Source organism: Ornithodoros turicata, unplaced genomic scaffold (assembly GCF_037126465.1).
Source record: "Ornithodoros turicata isolate Travis unplaced genomic scaffold, ASM3712646v1 Chromosome28, whole genome shotgun sequence".
Lineage (NCBI taxonomy): Eukaryota > Metazoa > Arthropoda > Arachnida > Ixodida > Argasidae > Ornithodoros > Ornithodoros turicata.
Window position 1 is genome coordinate 934,662 of NW_026999351.1, and position 20,179 is coordinate 954,840.

The window sequence follows — 20,179 nt, forward strand, 5'->3', positions numbered from 1 at the left end:
CGGAGTCGCCGGCGTCGCAAGCTGTATCACGTGACTATCCTCGAACAGTCACAGCTTTCAGGGAAGATGCCTGCGCAACATTTCTGCTCTGCTTCTTGGTGTAGAAACTATTCAAGCGTCCGAACGCCTCGTACTCGATATCCGGCCAACGACTGCCGACAGGTAAGTCATTTGTCATTTCTTGTTGCCTTACAACACCGCATCCGCTTCGTGTATTGTGAATAAGTTGCTTAACAGTTACCGTAAATCGAGACCGGAATACGCTGTGACCGAGTCCGACAGCGTAGCTTGCAGATACGATGGTAGACTATATTTCTTTTAGTGAAACAATATCATCTGAATGTTATGATTAAATACCCGCTCACATCGTACTATAGTCTCGCTACTCACGCTACTGTAAGTCTGATTCTCGATGATTTCGCTCGACAAGTTTAGTCCGACGTTGACTTAGTAGCTGTTCTGTACGTAGCGCAAAAGCCAAGTTTGTCAAGCTATTCGGCCTGAATTGTGAAGTAGCGCAACAAAAGGTATTTTTTGTACTAAGGTCGCTCATCACACCCCATGGCTGCGAACTTCTCACAACCCTACCACCGTTCTTATTTTTCGCGTTCAATAGCCCAGATTTCTTTCTATTATACATTGCAACTTTCATATGCATAGCTGTATGTCTGATACTAATTTTCATCTTGCAGCCAGCTCCAGTTCCCACTAGCAGTCGTTGCCAGAGACAGTCCGACGTTATCAGGCTTCTTCAAGCAAATTCCGGAGCAAAATGTCATGTTGTTTTCGTTACCGCAGTCATGCTGCGTACGTCTTGCTTGCATAACCGTATGTCGCACAATAAAATACTTCATGTGACAAAAACAACCAAGGCTCCGTCGTACTCCTGAAACTGCCACTGCTTCCGACAAACGCAAACAAAAAAGAAATTAAAAAACAGTGAATGGAAGAAAAAAAAAGGAACAACAAAGCAAGACGGGAAGCAGAGCAGAGAGGAGGAAATTAGTGAGAGGGAAACGGATGACACGTAATTTACGTCTTTCGCGCCATAATAAAAAAAAAAAAGATAGGGCGGCTAGTCCTCAGTCATTGGTCCAGCTCCGGAGGTCACGTGAGTTTTCAGCTACAATAGATTTCCACTACAGCTTCGCGCCCCTGGTAACACCAGGCTCGTCGGTACATCGGTGCAGGACGATCCCGGCCGGGCGGCTCAGAGGCCAGTGTCAGAGTTCCTGAGAACATCCAACTTGTGGAGCGCCTGATCCTCAAGGACCAACGGATAACATGTCTCGAATTGGCTCGAAAGACGGACCTTTCTGTGGGAACGTTAAACACTATCATTCATGAACACATCCAGTTTCGGAAAGCCGGGCCTCATCACCAAAGGAGTCGTCCTCCTACAGGACAATGCACGCCCGCACACCGCGCATCTCACTACAGGCACCTTACAGGAATTTGGCTGGGAGTTGCTGCCAAATACCCCTTACAGTCCAGACCTCGCCTCCTGCGACTTCCATCTCTTCGGGCCACTGAAGGCGTTTCTTGGGGGCTGCCACTTCAGCTGCGACGACGAGGTCAAGAATGCGTCCGATCATGGCTGCTACGTGTAGGTAACGATTCTACGCTGCTGGCATCCAAAGCCTCGTGAAACGCTGGGACAAGTGCATTAGTGCAGCTGGATATTACGTTGAAAAATAAAACTAATTTCTCGCCTGTAAGTTCATTTTACTTTTTCGAAAAATGAAAAGTGCCGGTTTGACTTGAACGCCCCTCGTATATCTGCACGTGAGCCCTCCTTGATGTTACGTATGTTCGATGGTTACGTTTGCTACCCTAGGAGAAGTAATCACACGTACGCCATACCTATACGGTGAAGCCTCTTTAATATGACCACCACCATTCCCGCAGATTTTGGTCATAAAACGCATTGTCATACTAACGCGCAAACCCCCAGTGACCGCTTCCTTCCAGTCCTTCTTACGTGCTCGACAGCAGCAGCACTCTGTAGCCGGGTCCAGTGGGCCTTTTATGCATTGCAGAGCTTAGAGTACCATATTTGCGCTCCTCACGTGTCACCCTCTGCAGTCTATCCCTGGGACTACTCTCCGGGTGATGTGACCGGTCGTAGTAACGGGACGATAATACGTGCGTTTTACGCTACTTGTGACAAAAGCCTCGTTCGCAGTCACACAAGCCAGTGTCATACCACCGATGTAGATTTCCGTAGCGGCTGAACGGTTCCCAAGGAAAACGATTATCATGTGAGGTTGTCAGATTATCGGGAGGTATGCTAATGAGGGTTCAGCGTATTGTGAGAATTTCGTCTATCTTTTGAAATCTGCAGTTTTGTGGCACAAGGCCGTTTCCAGCTGTGGCGTTATCTGATGCCGTCCGTTAGAAATGACTACTCACGGTCCTACTGATATAGAATACTAGCAGTACTAAATGCTACTTTAGGCGACAGAAAACGCTTATTGGTAAGGATCTGGACAAGCAGTGCAACAATCTACACTTCGCTAGCCGCTACACAATGTCAAGACTGCATTGGATCCTCGTCCGATATTTTCTGTGGGTTTCCGTGGAGGCTCTTAATGTCAGCCCAGTTCAAAGGGCACCAACTCATCCTCCTTACTGCCGTGTCCATGCTTTCTGTTTCCTCACTGTGTGGCGTTACAACACAGGATCTCAGCGGTGTCTCCCCCACAGGAAATTTGAACCAATCAAGACACTGAGTTGGTAATGAAAACGCCTATAAGCAGACAGCCATCACAATACTACACTCCACGCCCCTCGTGAGCAAAAGGTCGTATAGCAGCTTGTATGAATTGCAGACCACACTCAAAGACCCTCATTGTCGCGAATTTTTCTCTCCGGTGTGCAGAGGGGGATACGTAGAAGCAAAATACTCTGAAATGTTGCCAGGTTGGTGAGAGCTATGAGGACCTGCTGAATGATGGTAGCGCTAGGTCCCTTTTTTGGGTAGTTATCAGTGCTGCCTTTGTTCTGGTAATATAGCACTGGTAATATTTAAAAAAAAATGTCTACATAATAAAGAGTAGAAGTCTGCAGCATAACGCCTTCCCTCAGAATGACGTGGTTTGTGGAGTTCTCTCCTCTAATATGATGGAATTCACTAAGACAATTGGTGTCTGCACAAGGTAGTGTGTATATAGAAAACACTTGGCTTATCCACTACCAAGGCAACAATAAGGGAAGAGTTTCGCACACCGACGTGAGCTCACACACTCAAAGGAAAAAAAAAGAGTAAAATATAGAGCAATTGCAGCTTCTACTGCCCTAGGCTCCCCATGCTAATACCCTAGCCCCGACCATTTACTCCCAGGACTGCAAATTGTCACGGAACTTTGCAAATGCCCTTCCGAATGGAACACTCGACGTAAATGTGCACTCTTGGTCAATTTGATACCGTATGGCGCTAGCCAACTTCGCAATCTTCCACCCAAGTCGCCCTTGTTCTTTAGCGTACCTTTCCCTCTGTATGTCACAAGATTTTATTTCACTCCATATATTATGGTTGACGGGTTGATTCCCAGTATTTTCACGCATGCGCAAGAATTCTACACCTGGTATTCGTGGAACAGAGCGTGGACAGCAGTCTCCATGCCGTGACATTCATTTACTCCCGTGGCATTTACCCCTGAAAGGAATTACTTTTTTTTACTGTATTTTGACCCCAATAGGAGTAAAATTATTTATTTCCTTATTGACTCAACCAGAAAAAGCTACCCGGATTTATTTGGGAGAACTTGAGACGCACGCAGATCCACATGCGTAGCATCTTCTTTTCGTTCAAACGGCCATGCGAGCCCGGTTAGCGCGGTTTTCCTTGTTTTTTTTTTTCTTTTCTTTTTTATCTATCTCTCTGGAATCTTGGTTCAGAGAGCGGACTAGCTGATCACTGAGATCGTTGAGCAAAGGGGATTTAGAGCAAAAAATGTTCAGTAATCAGACTTTACTTAGTAATAGACTTGATCAAGTTCTTTTTTTTTTTACCTAGCCGACGATTGAAGACATCAATATGATGTATAACGCAGCCGCCGCAATTGTGATAAAACTGAGCTGGGATGCAGACACAGACGAATGTAAGAGGACATTTCACTCGTATCTCAGACGGTTTAGTATACAGGGTGTTTCAAAAAAACGTGTCATTCGGACTTTATAAAAAACGGGACGACGGAAGAATACGGGATAAACGGCACTTGTGTGGCAACTGAATTTGCCATCTTGCAAAAATATTTTCATTTGATTTTAATTAAAGAAATTGAATTTCTTTAATTGAACTTCAAAATTTCCCAAGTCAATCTCACGTTTTTTTTTCACAATTAGAGAGCCGTAGCGACTTAGTCAGAACCCACAAGAAATCCGCTGGGATATTGCAAAGGGAACAGCCAAAAAATTCCCGGAGTTGAGGCTTCAGAGTTTCGGGTATTCAACGGCGCACCAAATCAGTCGCAAAGATGCGCGGGAGGGCAGGACATGTTCCTGCCCCCATGAAGCTCGAACAGTTTATCGCAGGACCGGCGTGCAGCACCAAGACGCGCAGATAACAAGGCAGGTGACATTCCTCCATACCGTTGATAAGCGGCAAACAAAAATGATTCCGCCTCTGTTTTGCCGCCCTGTTTTTTTTTTTTTTTTCGACCTTCTATCTTTCATGGGGGCAGGAGCATGTCCTCCTATCCACTAGTATTTGCGTCTGATTTGGTGCGCCGTTTAGAATGCCCGAAACTTTGAAACCTCAATTTCGGGACTTTTTTTTGAGCCAGTTTCATTTGCAATATCGAGCGGATTTCTTGGTGGATTCTGACTAAGTTCGCTACGGGCTTCTAATTCTGTAAAAAAAAGTGAGGTTCACTTGGGAAATTTTGGAGTTCAATAATGGAAATTCAATTTATTTTAATTAAATCAACGAAAATATTTTTACAAGATGGGAAATTGAGTTGCCACACAAGTGCCGTTTGCCCCGTATTTTTCCGTCGCCCCGTTTTTTTATCATGTCCTAATGGACACGTTATTTGAAAACACCCTGTATATGGACATCAACGTAAAAATGAAACTTAGTTTATGAGTTTACATCAGCACCCATCGGTTTTCTGTGGGTTTCACATATGACGATGAGTGTAAGTGAGCAGTAAAACAGCGTTTCAGAATTACTTTGTCTCTGAAATATCGAAAAAACTTGGAATCGGTAACGAAATGAAGTATAGGATGGGTATAAGTGATAAACACAGCAATAAGAGCAGGCATGCTGGTGGATAAAATTACATAGTTCTCGGGTACTATGCCTGGGCACTATGAAGATTGAAGCTTGACACAGAGTGAGGTACTCTAGTGCCCAAGTCAGGCTTATCTTCAACTGGAACACGCATCAAGTGTCACCCAAAGTACTTTCAGGCAAGGTCGGAACGTTTGTGTTCCGCCCCCCCGCCCTCTTAATTATACATTCTCATTGGTGTGGCCTTTGTAAACATCGTAGCTGGAGGTATATAAAATAAAGTTCGTAGGAAAGAAGACTCTGATTTTGCCATCGTTATCTAAGAGAACAAGGCCACCGCTCTTGTAGCTTGTCCGGGCCAGTCCTCCTCAGGTACCCGTTGTCGAGGTATGAGGAGTATGTACAGCTGCATCCAGTCACCACGTCGAAACCCTATTTCGAGCCGCGAGCTTGTGCGCGCTCCTATTGGTCAAACATGTTTTGAAATCGAATTTTGCACGCGCGCATCTGCGTGCCGCGTCTCGGCCGTTTGGGGGTACTTTCGAAAGAGCGGGGCGTTCACTCGTGTTCAGTCTTCTGGTTTGCTTACAGTTGACAGACTGATTGTAGAAATAGTTTCGCGAGTGCATTAGAGTCGCTCAACACGTATGGTGCTCTTTATCAATATAACTAATATCATGTAAGAGTCATGCGTTTGGAAACGCGAATAATACGTTCGTATGCCGCCAGATTTCGAGGACTGACAAAAAGTACGGCATTACGGACGTCACAAGCGCTTTGCGTTTTCGCTGTAATATATGACGCAGAGAAACAGCGAAAAGAAAGATGCTCTTGATAAAACAGTTTCGTGCTGGTTCGGACATTGTTACTCCTGTTACTCCGCGCGAAGTGAATGCCTTTTGGCTGAAGGTCGCTTTCCTTTTATATTAATAACAGGGGAAGACTTGGAAAACTAGTACAAGTCGATTATAGTCAGGACAGGGCGAATGGTGATCCACACGAGGAAGCTCTGGGGAGCCGAATATGTGCACAGTGTGTTCAATATGGCAATTTCATTGGTAGCGTAGCCAGCGTTGTGTACATTTAGGGCCTTTTATCTCAATTCCTTTAGTAGAAAGGCAACAAGTTCGATGCTAGAGAGAGCGCGAAACAGTGCTGCGTGAGTGTTTTCTATTTCATTTGCGGAATTTCCAAAAAGGCCTTGAGATAAGAGATCCTGAATGTGCCCGTGTTGTCAGGAGTCTTATTCCAGGCTGCCCGAGCTGACGCGATGGATGCCCCCAGACTAGCGGTCGAGGACGTGCTTTAATTAACCCTACAAATGTGACTTTTCCGTATTTCTTTTTTTCTGTTTTGATCTCATGTTGTGGAACCACTCAGATAAAGTCATAGCAAAAAAGGATGGTGTACGAGACGCCTGTGATGCGAGACTTCCAGATTTCTGTGTACATTGCGTTCTACCTCTACAATGGGACGCTCTTACGTGTCAAACTGTTTAGTAAGTGCCACAGTTTCACAGCGCCACAGCGAACTGCGTGTATTTCATTTTCCTCTGACAACGACTGCGGCAATCAGCTATTTGTCGTCGACACCATTCGACCATAGCCGTGTGCAACGTCTTGTCTGTGGAGCTGTACGGAGTATAGCATATTTAGGGCTGCGAGTGTCAACGAGTGGGGACTTGTCTAGTGTTCCACGCACTGCGTGGGTGATGGTGCGTATCCAGTAAACCACAAACGTCTGTTAGACGTACCAGAAAGATCCCAACATATAAGACCGAAGGGAAGTCTAATCAATATCTATGATACGTACAGATAGTACGTTGTAGAACGGTGGAGGTTATGGGACGTTCATTGTTGCCATGTTCTAGACGTCCTTGTGTATCCATTTAGCATGTGCAATGAACGTATAATGAAGGTACAAACTTGTGAGACGTCTACGAAACGTTTGTTTCGACAATCAGTTCAGTAGTTATTTTTACATACTGCTAGAAGAAAGCGAATCTATCTTGTGGAGAACTGACAAAGTGAAGAACAAGTAAAAGCATGTTTTTCCATTGTTAAAGTCCTGCTATCTCCAATTACGTAGCACTCTTCCACCAACACAGGACACTATCCATTTTGATAGCTTCACTCAATAGGTACTCTCATCATAGACAATAGCCAGAATTACAAACAATATTTGTCTGGAAGGAATGTTTGAAATGTTAGCGGTAGTTTGAATGGTTGCAGACGTATATGTTAACTGCCACAAACGTATCCTCGTCACCGTTACAAACGTTTGCGGCCCCCACTACTTTGAACAAACATCCCACAACTATTTGTATTTTGTATATGCTCCATCCAGAACGCCGATAGAGCTTATTGCGAAATGCACCGGCTCTGTCGGGTGGGGTACGGGTCACGGATACGATGCAACAGAATAGCCGAAAAAGTAGATTTACAATTCGATCTATATTGTCGCATTTTAAAAACGCAGGGACGTCGATAGGACGTATATTAGGACGTCACAATGCCTCACAAACCCGTCCACTGGATGTGACAAATGTTCAGCAGGTACCTCCAGAGGACATTCATTTATACAGTTATGGACGAGCTTCCGGCGATCCGTAGCACATCAATGGAATGGAATGTGGACTTGTCTGGATATCTACAAGACATCCCCAAATGTCCACCATGTTCCATCTTCGGATGTTCATTAGGCGTTTTTTTTTTGTTTGTTTACTGTGTAGGCTGTGGTTTCTGCGGTCGATAGAATTCGTCCGCAAAAGTTCTGTCGATATTCGCCTTTCCATGGCAGAGGTTCAAGTCATTGCCAGCTCACTCTGCTATTTCACTTTTCATCGATAGTGGTTGGAAAATGGCGGGATTCTCCTCCTCAATCTCCTGCGCTGAGAGCACATGCGACAAGAGCTTTGTGCGTCATGCGAATGCCGACGACGCCGACGCGCACAAATTTAAGGCACAAAGTTGTAAAATTCATGCAACTGGCGTGTCTTTCCATGCTGTCTTCATCGTTTTTGTTCACAGCACTCCTGTGACAGTATCTTCTCCTTATCATCGTTTTTGTACGGACATGCGAATGCTGACGACGTCGACGCGATCGCGGAAAAGCTTTCACTATAGACATGACGCTCTAAAAGGCGTACATCCCTATTTCTCTTCAATTCGCATGATGGCATTATTTTGTGAAGTGGTTGGACTTAACCGACATAGTCTGCGTCGCCAAGCGCTACTTAATTTCCATATTTAGGGGCGACAGCAAACATGATCGTGTACCATACTCTCGTAGAAAGCAGGGACACCAAGGGGAACAAAGTGGTGCGCATCAACGAGGACCTTACACTAAATCTGCGAAAGAGCGACTTTCTGGGAGAACTAGTCACGGCACAGTGGAAAGATGAAAATATGCACTGTCAACCTGTACGTAAGCTTCCATACGTAAGGTGTACGTAAGCTTTATACCAAGTCAACTCACACCACGCTCATCTCATTACAATTGAAGTTGTGCCGGGAAAGACCCCATGAAGAAAAACTACGACCGAATGTAACTGATAATGAAGGAAATGTGCGTACCACAAGTAACATTTACTGGAGTTTACTGAAGGTTCGTTGAAGCACGCTGCATGGGAAATACTCAGTTGTCTCGTGACGTAAAGCCCCGATCATTAAATTGCATGGGAAATAATGAATTTTGAAGATATCTTTTTGAACGAGTTGCGATGGACGCAAAATGTGGTATGGATTTACCGTGGAAGCTTGAAAGGCCCAAGACTTACTTGCTCTTTCCGTATGTGGGTGTTTAATTTTTTATTTGTTATTTCTTAGAAACAGTATAGTTAATTACATGGAAAATTCGTGTTGCGCTCCCAATACGTTTTCTACCCTGTCAGGATTTTGTGCAATACAGCCACTGCAGAAGGCCAAGCTTGAACACAGCTACTGGCATGACAAATGCACACCCTATCAAATGTAACTGATGGTCAACAAACAAACACATTCATATATGCAAATCTCAACTCCATAAACAGTCAGACATGAACAGATATTGGCAGCCGTCGCACACAAAGAGAGAGAGAGAGAGAGTGAAGATCTATTAGGTTTACGTATTATGAAAAAAAAAAACAGCTTATTAGGTCTGTTCAGAATAGCTAGCAGGCTGCTGCTCCGATGAAGAAATATGGCACCGCCGTGCAGTCTATTCCCAGTTTGTACCAACTGGTGACCAACCGGTACGAAACTGGTGGCAACTGGAAAGTGAACTGGTACAAGTTCAAGCTTGACTATTGGAAAGCGGAAAGTGAAGTGGTAACATATTCAGCTGGAGCAGTTTACGTGTTTTGGGGAAGGTCCAGTTTTGATACCAGGAAGTGTTTGCAATAACATTATGAAGATTGCAGGACACCGCTATAGAAATGATCAGAAAGTATTTTATAGCACAAAATTCATATTTCAATTTTTTAAGGTTAGTTAGTGTTAACAAAAGGTAATTTGACATTGTTATATTTGTATTTTGCACTTTCCTGCTCCAGCGATGAATGATGCATAACGGCTGCTTCCGTGCTGGTGCAGCATTCGTCATCGCTTCATGTGTTTTGACTGTATACATTTACATACAGCCTGAAGTTAGATTTTTGCTCCTTATGTTCTTAGCATGATCTGCACATACATGTTGTTTGTATAGTCTGAAGAATGTGTCTGTATACTAGTGAAGTGGGTGCAACACTACAATGAGTGTTAGGAGCTTTGTGCTTATGTATGATTGGGCGGGTGCCATTGGATTACAGCTCGGCTACCACTGTGGAGACGCTTTATTGTAAGTACTACGTCGTTTTAGTTAGTACTACTGTTTTCCTTGTGTATAATTTAGCCACAAAAACCATTTCTCTTTCTTTCTTCCACATTAGATTGATGTCACCTGCAGTTACATGTTGTTTTACAAATAAGATCCTGTTTATGCTACGCGAAAAGCATTTTTGTATTGCAGTTTCTTGGATGTGCCTGTGTTGGAAAAAGCAATTCTGCATAGGAGCACCACTTATGTACCAATTAGGCTGGTACAAGCGAAACTGTGTTAGTGGACAGGGGCCACTTCAACAGGACCAAGCTCAACAATCAGGTTTGCAACCGGTACCAGTTTTAAATGAAATAAGGGTGAGCAGACAAGCGAGCTGCAGGCAGTTTTAAGTAGGCACCACTTGAGGCTGGGGCAAGTTGGAAACCAGTTGAGCCAGCTCCCCTATCAGAAATTAGCCTTTCAGGCCTCATGTGTTAAAGGACCCCTCAGGCTGAAAGGCCTCTGAGACTAGGAGGACCTCTGAGGCTGGGAGGACCTTTCAGGCTGGGATTACCTCTCAGGTTGGGACTACCTCCAGGAAGGCGACGTCAGTACGGGCAATGAAGGACCCAGTGGACGCATCCGGGTGGCATACAAACTGTTTCCTATGCGCTGTTTTCAGTGAGCGCTGTGGATAGATGAACGTCACTGAAAAGGTTAGCCAGCTGTAGGAGTCGAGCCCACATCTTCTGGATTACCAGTCCAGGGCTCTACCAATTGAGCTACGCTAACACGCCTTCCAGCGACTTCCAGGGGTGCATCCATCTGAAGACACCAACCAGCCACTCTCTGTCATCCTCTCATCCTCCTTTCACCTTACATTTTTGCTGACTCATACACACATTCATACGACGGTATCGACGCAAGAGGCAACTGTTTGAACATGAGAGAAACTGATGTTCTGAGGCTTGGAACAACATTAACCTTTCTATGTTCAACAGCCAAAAATTTAAGATGGGAAAGGGAGGATGAGTGAGAGAGAGTGGCTGGTTTGACCCTTCAGATGGACGCACCCCGGAAGTCGCTTGGAAGGCGTGTTAGCTTAGCTCAATTGGTAGAGCCCTGGACCGGTAATGCAGAAGATGTGGGGTTCGACTCCTACAGCTGGCTAACCTTTTCTGTGACTTCACCTTTCATAGTTAATTTCTTAGGCAAATTGAGGCTTTGTATGTGTTTTCTTTTCTATGTTGTTCCTGCCGCTGAACAATCAGTCCTCTCATGATCGCTGTTTGGATAGAGCGTGAGCAACAATGCCGCAACAGATGTTAGTGCTACACTCAATTTATTTCCGGAAGTCATTGCACTTCTCGCTCAAGAATTTTCGAATGGAGCGGGATCTGATGCTGGCCTCTTCTTCAATATAGGATTTGGTCCTTGTGTCCTGGGCGCTGAATGAAAAAGGCTGGAATAGAAGTGGAAGTTGCCTTGAGCTGAGAATACAACACAATACCAGGATTTTCACTTTGGCAGCATGCAAGTGAGCATTGCTTCCGACCTCAGACAGGATTGTAGTGATTCAGCCGTCCTGGAACTTCGCGAAAAAGGCTCATTATCAACATCTCTGCTGGGAGTACTTGAAAGGGCCTACATGTTGGTGATGCGCTTTTGTTGTGAAGTTTTTGCTGCAATGATAGACAGGCTCCTGCATGACACAGCAGGGGAATGATACAGCTGCAAGTAATGATAAGCTGAACATGTACAGATGCCTTATTACACTATTGGTGTTACAGTACTGCGAACTATGTGGCACAACTTACCGCATAACGCATCCACCTTCACAGGAGTCAGGCATGGATACCCCCTCCGTTTCCGTTTTGCCAAGTTTCTTCGCCCACTTCGACAGATAGCCGGTGAAAGACCTCTTGTTCAGAATATCTGAGCCCCAGATCGCTGTTGCCGCTTGCTTAACCAAGCGACTGTCCACTGTCTCTGCAGACAGCTTCGTCAATTTAATCCGTGGAATTTTGACACCGTTTCCAATGTCAATCTACAAAACTGACATGTTTTGCTTTATAAGCATCCAACCTGCCACAACACAAGAACAGTTGTAGTTCATGCTTGTTTATGTTAATGCTGCCATTGTGATTTTAGATTGGTAATCCTGCTAACAATGTGGTAGCAATAGCTGCCCAAGCAAGCTTGAACTGAACGTATCAGTGCCAGTGCTACCTACTCTTGAATTATGAGCAACCGAGATCGCGTCTGAGCTGTTGCGGCAACTGAACTATTGAACTTTGAGCTGGTGATTGAGCTGTCGAAATTCCAAGCGCCACTTTCAATACCTCAGGATAACATTGTAAACTGCCAGTTAGTCAATGAGCTGCCCGTTGTTGAGTTGTGCAATGCGGCACGTGACTCCAGCGTTTTCAAGTCGAATTCCCAGCTGTGTGTTGTTACAGGCATGAAAAACCATGCAGCTTACATTCCATACTGCAGGTAGTGGGAGTGTGTGTCTGCCTGCTGAGCAGTAACGGTGTCATGAATATGCTTTTCATGAGTGAATCAGTAGGGAGTGGGGTCACGGTACGCGCCACCAAAATTTAATGTACGTGTCGTCCCAGATAAATTCCCCAGTAGGAAATTCACACATGATCAGGTCCAATGAGTAAATTCTCTTTGGGTAGGCATCCCCATGCCTTAAGTCATTCCCTGTGCAGGATGCGGCTCGCTGGCTTGCACTCAATAGTACGTCGGAAGGCTTTGGGTCAAGTACCCTGTCAATCTCCATTATCAATCGCATTTAAGAACAACAACAATGACTTAGTCATCCTTGCAAGTAATTAACAAGGTCATTGGTTACATTTTTTTTTCATACAGTACGGTGGCAATATACTGCTAAAATTCTTCTTTCCAATTCCAATTTTACATTTGTCCATTCAGTTCACAAATGGGATATAAACAGGTAAACAGGTTCGCAGGATGTCATGATAGTCTTTTCTTTCGTTCCACAACATTTGTTGGATCTCCATGAAGTGTCCCTGATAACAGTGTTGTGGAAAGCTGCATACAACAGACAAAAGGAAAGTGAAGGAAGGAAGGAATTTCGTCTAAAGATGATATCTATTTGCGGACCGTCTGCAAGACTGGATGTAAGGCGACAGAACGAGCAGTTGCCAAGTCGAATGGCACTAATGGGCCCGCACATGCATTATTGGTTTGGTCTGATTCAGTCTGTCTGCCATCAGTGCATATCCAAGAGTGATAGCCTTATCTTCCTTGCAAACTTGCTACAAAACATGGACTTCAAGGGGCCAGAAATACACATTTACCACTGTTGTACTTTCTCTAAATTATCTGAGATGCGACAACGCTAAGATCTGGTTCTACTTTTCAAAGTAGTAAGAGATATCAAGGAATAAACATCAGTGTGGATACAAAAATCCGGTCCTTGATGACAATATACACAAACGGCATCTGGAATGCACCACGTCTTGTGAATACAGAATTGATATTGGTCATGTGACATTCATATAAAATTTTCACATAAGCAATTAAATTAAACAAGGTGAAGGTGACATGTACTGGATTATAAAAATGCTGCATGCTTACCATGTCAATGTCAGTAGGTTGGCTAGCATCGCCATTTTGTTGGCTGTCTTCACCAGCAACCGCTGACTGCGGCACTGGCAGTGCTGCTGGAATTCCGGCCACTTGTTGAGACTCCATGGATGACGCGTCTAGAGGAAATGCATCCAGGTTGTCCACTTCTAGCTGCTGTCTGGGAGGCGTGATGGGACATGATTGTGCACATCCACTTGGGGGCTGCAGTAGTGCCTGCTCAACTTCATGCCATGGGCTTCGCACTGTATGCTCCGTGACATTGTTGTGGACGGGCGTTTGTTCGACAACATCCAGGTACAGGAGGGGCTGTCTTTCTTACTGCCTCGGAACGGGGGCTTTGCAGTGGCAGTCTGAACAGAATTAAATATGTTGCTCTATACATGCTGCCGCACAGAGCCAGCATACTGCTTCATAAGAAAAAACGAAAAGAAACCGCACAATCATCATGCACATTGTACTCAGGGAGTCGATACATGATGTGCTGGAAGAAAGGCGAACTGAAATCCTTGTGACCAAACTTCAGCAGGAGACAAACAACAGCGTAATGTGTTTTTAAAAGTTTTTTATGGACCTTTTATTCTGATTGCATGTCCGCTCCATTGGAGCTAGACCCTCGTTACAGGGCCAGTGTGTCCAATCCATCCATCCATCATACAAAAAAAAAGGCCGATAGGAAGTACGTTGGCCAAAGAAAAACAAACAGCGCCCTCAGTTAGGGGTGTAGATCACAATCTATTTTCTTGGTAAAACACTCTGCAGATGTTAAGACCTACCTGCATTTAAAATCTTGATGTGGAGTGTGAGAGCCAATCTGTTCAATTCGGCCTCACCGTCATTGTCATGAGCCAGCAGTGGCGCCGCTACATGCTTATAAGCGCGTGCCACGTGCTGTTCTGAGTTTTTTCATCGTACGACGTTCATCATCATACGTCGTTAGTCTGTTGAATCCTCGCTTTACCTTATTCGGCCCTTCATCACCCAAATTGCTAGGTATATCTTTCCAGTCTCTAATTCATTGTATGTATCATACCAGAGTGCTAGTAAACTGTGTGTTATCCAAATGCCGTACTCCTGAATCTTATTTTGAGTTTGGCAGATAGCCAGGGACATCGGGTCCGTCACCAGCGTTAGCACCTTTCTTCACCCCTTTCCCTTGGTCTATCTTGCCTCACATGGCGCAGTCGACAGGATACGGCAAGTGATTCTTCAGATTTTTCACTTCTGGTTGATACCGTATTAATTTTTGCAAGTACTTCGACTTTGAAGTTTTGTGCTTATGGACGTAGTTCGAAAGGCATATTCGATTTAGGCTTAGCCTCGTCATTCGAACGCATTGCATTGCAACAGTTCTATCCCTTCGTAACTTCTACTTCACTTTTTGTCACGCATTAATTGCGTCTTCACTTTTTCGGTGCATTTGTGCATTTTTCAGTTGTTCGCAATTTCGAACGCGACGTTCGACTTTCTTTAGGTTCAGCTGGTAACACCTATCTGGAGCATGGTGCAGGATTGTTTCTGTCTCTCGGTTTTCGTTGTGTCTTAACGACAAATATAGTCTTTTGAGTTCGTGAAAGTCCAAAGGTGTTGAGACTTCTTTTGCGTCCAGCACAAGAGTTGTTTGAAGAGTGCGTCTTACGTAATCTCACACTCCCAGAGAACGCTGATCCTCGTCAGGCAGCAATTCTCATCATGGAAGACGACGAAAGGAGGAAACATGCATCTACGTGTGCTATTCCCACCAAAAATGACAACGAGGAATACCAAACATCGGAGGAATACGAATCATCCCAAGATTAACATCAGGATGAACAAGTCTCATCAACTAACAAAACAAGTAAGAAGACACCTATCGCGAGTTCCTCTGCTCCGATCACCATCGATCAGTTAGCTGAGATTTTCAAACAGATGGTTTCCACACCACAGAGGATAGTAACCACCCCCGACCTTAGTCAGACATTGAAGTTCTTTTATGGACGGCCCAACGATGATTTTCGCGCATGGCTTTCATCAATTGAGGTGTACGTATCCAGTACGGTTGGGACGATCATACCGCTTTGGCCATTGCAAAGAGTGAGCTTCGTGGTGCGGCCAAGGATTGGGACGATGGATCCGGAAGAAGTTGTGTCACATGGCAAGAGTTGGTCAAAAGTTTGAAAGATCAATTTGATTATGATCCAGATCTACCAGATTGGAATCGTGATTGTGAAGCTAAAGTACAGAAAAGCGAAGATTTACAGAAAAGCGAAAAAAAATCTATTTCTGACTACATTCATGCAAAGATCAAAATACTCTGCAAGTGCCCTTACCAGCTCAGGGAACGTGACAAGATCCGTTACATCACCATGGGTCTACAGAGCGAGGCAACGAGGACAAGTCTCACTTCCTACTACTTGTCTACTAGATGTGACTGTCTCACTCTGATCAAGCTGGCACGACAGATCGAACCTTCTCAGAAACACCGTGATCCAAACTGGCGTCAACAAGGAGCCAAGCCAAAGGACTACACGAAGAAGGAACATCAACGTCAGCAAGGCTTTTCGTCCACATCACAGCCTAAGTACTCATCTCGGCAAAAGGGTGAGAAACATTCTCCTACTTCCACCAAAACATCGGACAAATCAAGCCAAAAATACAAAGACCCAAAGGACTACACCAAACATCAAGACAAAGACAAGAAACACAGCTACACTTCTTCAATAAGACACGACTTACCATCTAGACACCCCGTGAGACCCGTCATTGAGATTCTTGTAAACAACACACCGGTCGACGCCCTGGTTGACACGGGTGCAGACATCTCAATCTTAAGAAAACAGGAAGCAGAGCTTTGGGATATTAACATAAAACCATGGAGTGACTCAGCAATGATCGCCGTCGATAACGAGTCCATGCCGTTAGGCGAAGCCGTCGTGGAAGTGAAGTTAGCGAACACAACTGTTTCTCTTCAAGTTGCTATCGTCAATAACATCATATATCGTTTCATACTTGTTAGCGACTGGCGCACATCTGCCAAGCTTGGAATCAACGTTTCGCCTAATGGACACATCTCCATCCAGTTACCTCCAAAGTCCCACCAGGAGAATATCTTCAACAGCATGTTCGTAAAGAAAGACTCCCTCCAGGAACTTTCTCAAACGTCTCCATCACACGCTGAAGAATTTCAACCCATACAGGAACGGATCTTCTACAACACGACATCCAAGGATCAAGACACTTCGACAGACATCAAAACTCATCACATCCTTCACGCTTCCAGCAACGTGCAAGAACTGTCCTTTCCCACTTCTTCCTGGCACCAACATCGTGGCACCTCAGGACGGCCCCAACATCGTGGCATCCGAGGACAAGGTGAAGATACCATCTCATCAAGCAACATCAGTCTCCGCAAGAACAAGTTTGCCTCCTGCAGTTTTGCCTGAGCTGCCTGAGCTCTTCGGACACATCCTCATAGAGTTTGGCAGGAACCATGTCTGCGGCTTTGTCCAGGTCAGGCAGCATTTCCAGGTGACGCTGTTTTGCTGCGTTCTGTGCATGTTTGCTTTTCGCCTAATTTAAATGACAAAATGCACATGAACCATATAGCAGATTTTAAGGAGTTGCAACTACAGTGACGCGCACACTTGTCTCGAACAGCGGAGCGCGTGTCATCGGGCGCTGATAGACACGTGGAAACGAGATTGGGATGATCCACTGCCCCCCAGAAGGGAGGGTCGGTACACACAACGGATGCCTTCGCCGCACCGCACCGGTTCTCTGATCACCCGTTGTGCGTACCGGCCCTCCCTTCAACTATATAGTGTATCATTCTAATCTCGTCTCCAGATGTCTGTCAGCGCCCGATGACACGCGCTCCGCTGTTCGAGGCAAGTCTGCGCGCCACTGTAGCACTTCCACTGCAGTTATCAATTTCGTGTGCACAAATCACAATAAGTAAAACAACATGTTGAGCGGCGTAACACTAATAGTAATGCATCCGCAAGCTGGAGTTACACTAGGGTAGCTGGAAATGCCGTTTACAGTTACAACAGCAGTAATGCAAATATGCAGTTGAAGTTAAAGCAGTTTCATTAGATATTGGGCCTTCCAAGTAAGAAGCAAGAAGCGAAAGACACATGGCAGTACCAGCCATTCTACAGGGTGTCCCAGAAAACGTGTAATTGAATTGTAATAAAAAAAAAACTACGGCACACAGAATGATGCGGTCAACGTCATTTGTTCTTACTACGTTTTTGCCAGTTCCTGATGTGCATAGGGCTTTACAGGTCTTTTTTTTTTGCTGATGATGTTTTAACGACAGACGTGCGTGTTGGCGGTAAAGTAGAATGCATGTTAAGCTCGGCTGTCATGCATACGTTGCAGTCGTCGCGTGCGTCTCGAAGCCGGTAGAGCCGGTTCCGCCGCACTGATGGTACTGAAAGCCATGCGCTCCTGTATTCCTCTTCAAGCTGCGGAGCCCTGCACTATGCAGACTTACGCACACAAAACCTTGTTGTTCGTGTTACCGCTTAACTGGCATTTTCCGTTACGCCGATGTAACTCCAGCCTTCTGTGCGCATTACTCTTTGCGGAATGCTAGCCACTGCATAAAAACATTGGGTATACACAAAAGCTAGAAATTATGAGGCAGGAATTCAAACCTTCGGCTTCTTGGTACTTGCGTGTGCATTTGCGGTGTTGCCCAGGGGCCTTTTCCGCTTCCTAGCGTGGGTTCGGAGACCCGGTATTGTTACTGGAAGAAATAAGCAGGAAACTTGAAAGAGTGACGTGTTCAGCATGTAAAGTACAACGTTGATACTATATGCTGTTGTAGCAACCAAAATATAACACTAATAATAATTCTGGGTTTACGACGCGTGATAACTAGGATTGCGACTGTGAGGCCACCGAATTGCTTGCCTCTTCGCCTGGGTTCGAAGCCTCGACCGGGGGACTGGAAAGTCGACACTCTACCAACCAATCCACCGTGGCGGCAAACAAAATATAGCAACGCCACTCCTGCACGTGTGAATCATGTTTAAATGTTCCTTTTGGCATTCATTTCTGACTTCTTATACATGGGATATAGGTTAATTGTGGCCCATCGCCGCTGCCTTAGCGATAACACTGGTCTTCATAACTACGTAGTCCGGCGGTGCCCAGTGCATAATCTGAAATGCCACCGATAATTATAGTTCATTTTCATACTTACCGGAAAGCCTGATGATCTGCGCTTCGTAAAAGCCTCCTTCTGTGGCGTCGTCCCCGGACCAAAAGACATCGCAGATAATATCGGGGTTGAAGTCATTTTCGTTCACGGGATCGAAGTTTGTTATGTGCGAAACTGGCACAACCGACGTCGTTTTGTAAAAGCTGTACCTGATAAGCACATACATCTCTCGCAGCGAACGAACACAGGGCGTCAACAAAAGTACGAACAGTAATAACAAAAAAAGCTAAAGCAAAAGAGAACAACTTAAACAACACGGAAGAGCGAATCAACTTGGCAGTAAGGACGAGGTTTTTCTGCAATATTTACTAAAATATCTGTAAAGGTAGTTATCTGTTATGTTCTGCATGGCCACTGCTTTTCGCTTTCTTTATTGCATGCCACAACTTTGTATTACAAATATATAAAACCATACTTTGCTCGCTCTGAAATTTTCCCCACGTAACCACTAACCTCCTTACCTTTCACTATGTTTGCCAATTCTTGCCTGTTGTCCGTTTCGTTCACGTGTTCGTGAACCTCCCATTTTTGTGTAACCGGTCTGGAGCCGAGATCACTCCGTTCACATAATCCCCTCCACACTCTAACAAAGCGGCCATTCACTCCGGCCGTAGAGGCCCGTACGGACCCTTTCTTCCCTCCGGGCTGTTGACCCACAATTCACATGAACTTTTAACACGTCACACCTAACCCTTTAAAGCTCAGCTACGCCGATTTTCGAGTGTTACAGAATGGAATGGTACTCACACGATGTGTTCATAAGGGAACACTGATGATGTATGCAAAATAGTTATCCCAAACTCCTCGGGGTTTTCCGAAAAAGTGAATTTTTAGTTTCACTTACAACCCGTCTTGTGGCCCGCAAACCCTGTGTCGACGACACATTTGTGGTCTGCCCGCGCTCCGGCTTGGCATGACTTTTGGCTTGGTTTCTTCCGCCAAGCCGGCGAGTTTCTTCTGCCGAGCCGTCTGCTGCGTAGATTCACATTGGGGAAGTGATAAACAGTTCGCTATTAGAGAGCCAGTGCATTTCTGGACTTCACTAAACCCACTAGGAACGTGAGTTTTGCTTCCTTCGACTGCAAAGCATTTGCTAGGCCAGTACAGTCTTCCTGGTGTGATTCGTGTTCTGTGCTGCGTGCCGAGAATGCGTGAGCGTTTTGCTCCCGTCTGCAAGAACACTTCAGCATGCAGTTCCAATGTTTCAAACCACAATTTTCCGAAAGGCGAAAGACAAATCTATTGACTGCAACAATGGATTACAACTCCGACTGGGTGCCACCTTCGAAAGCAGTGATTTGATCTGTTCATCTGGCTCATACGAATGTTACGGAAGCAAT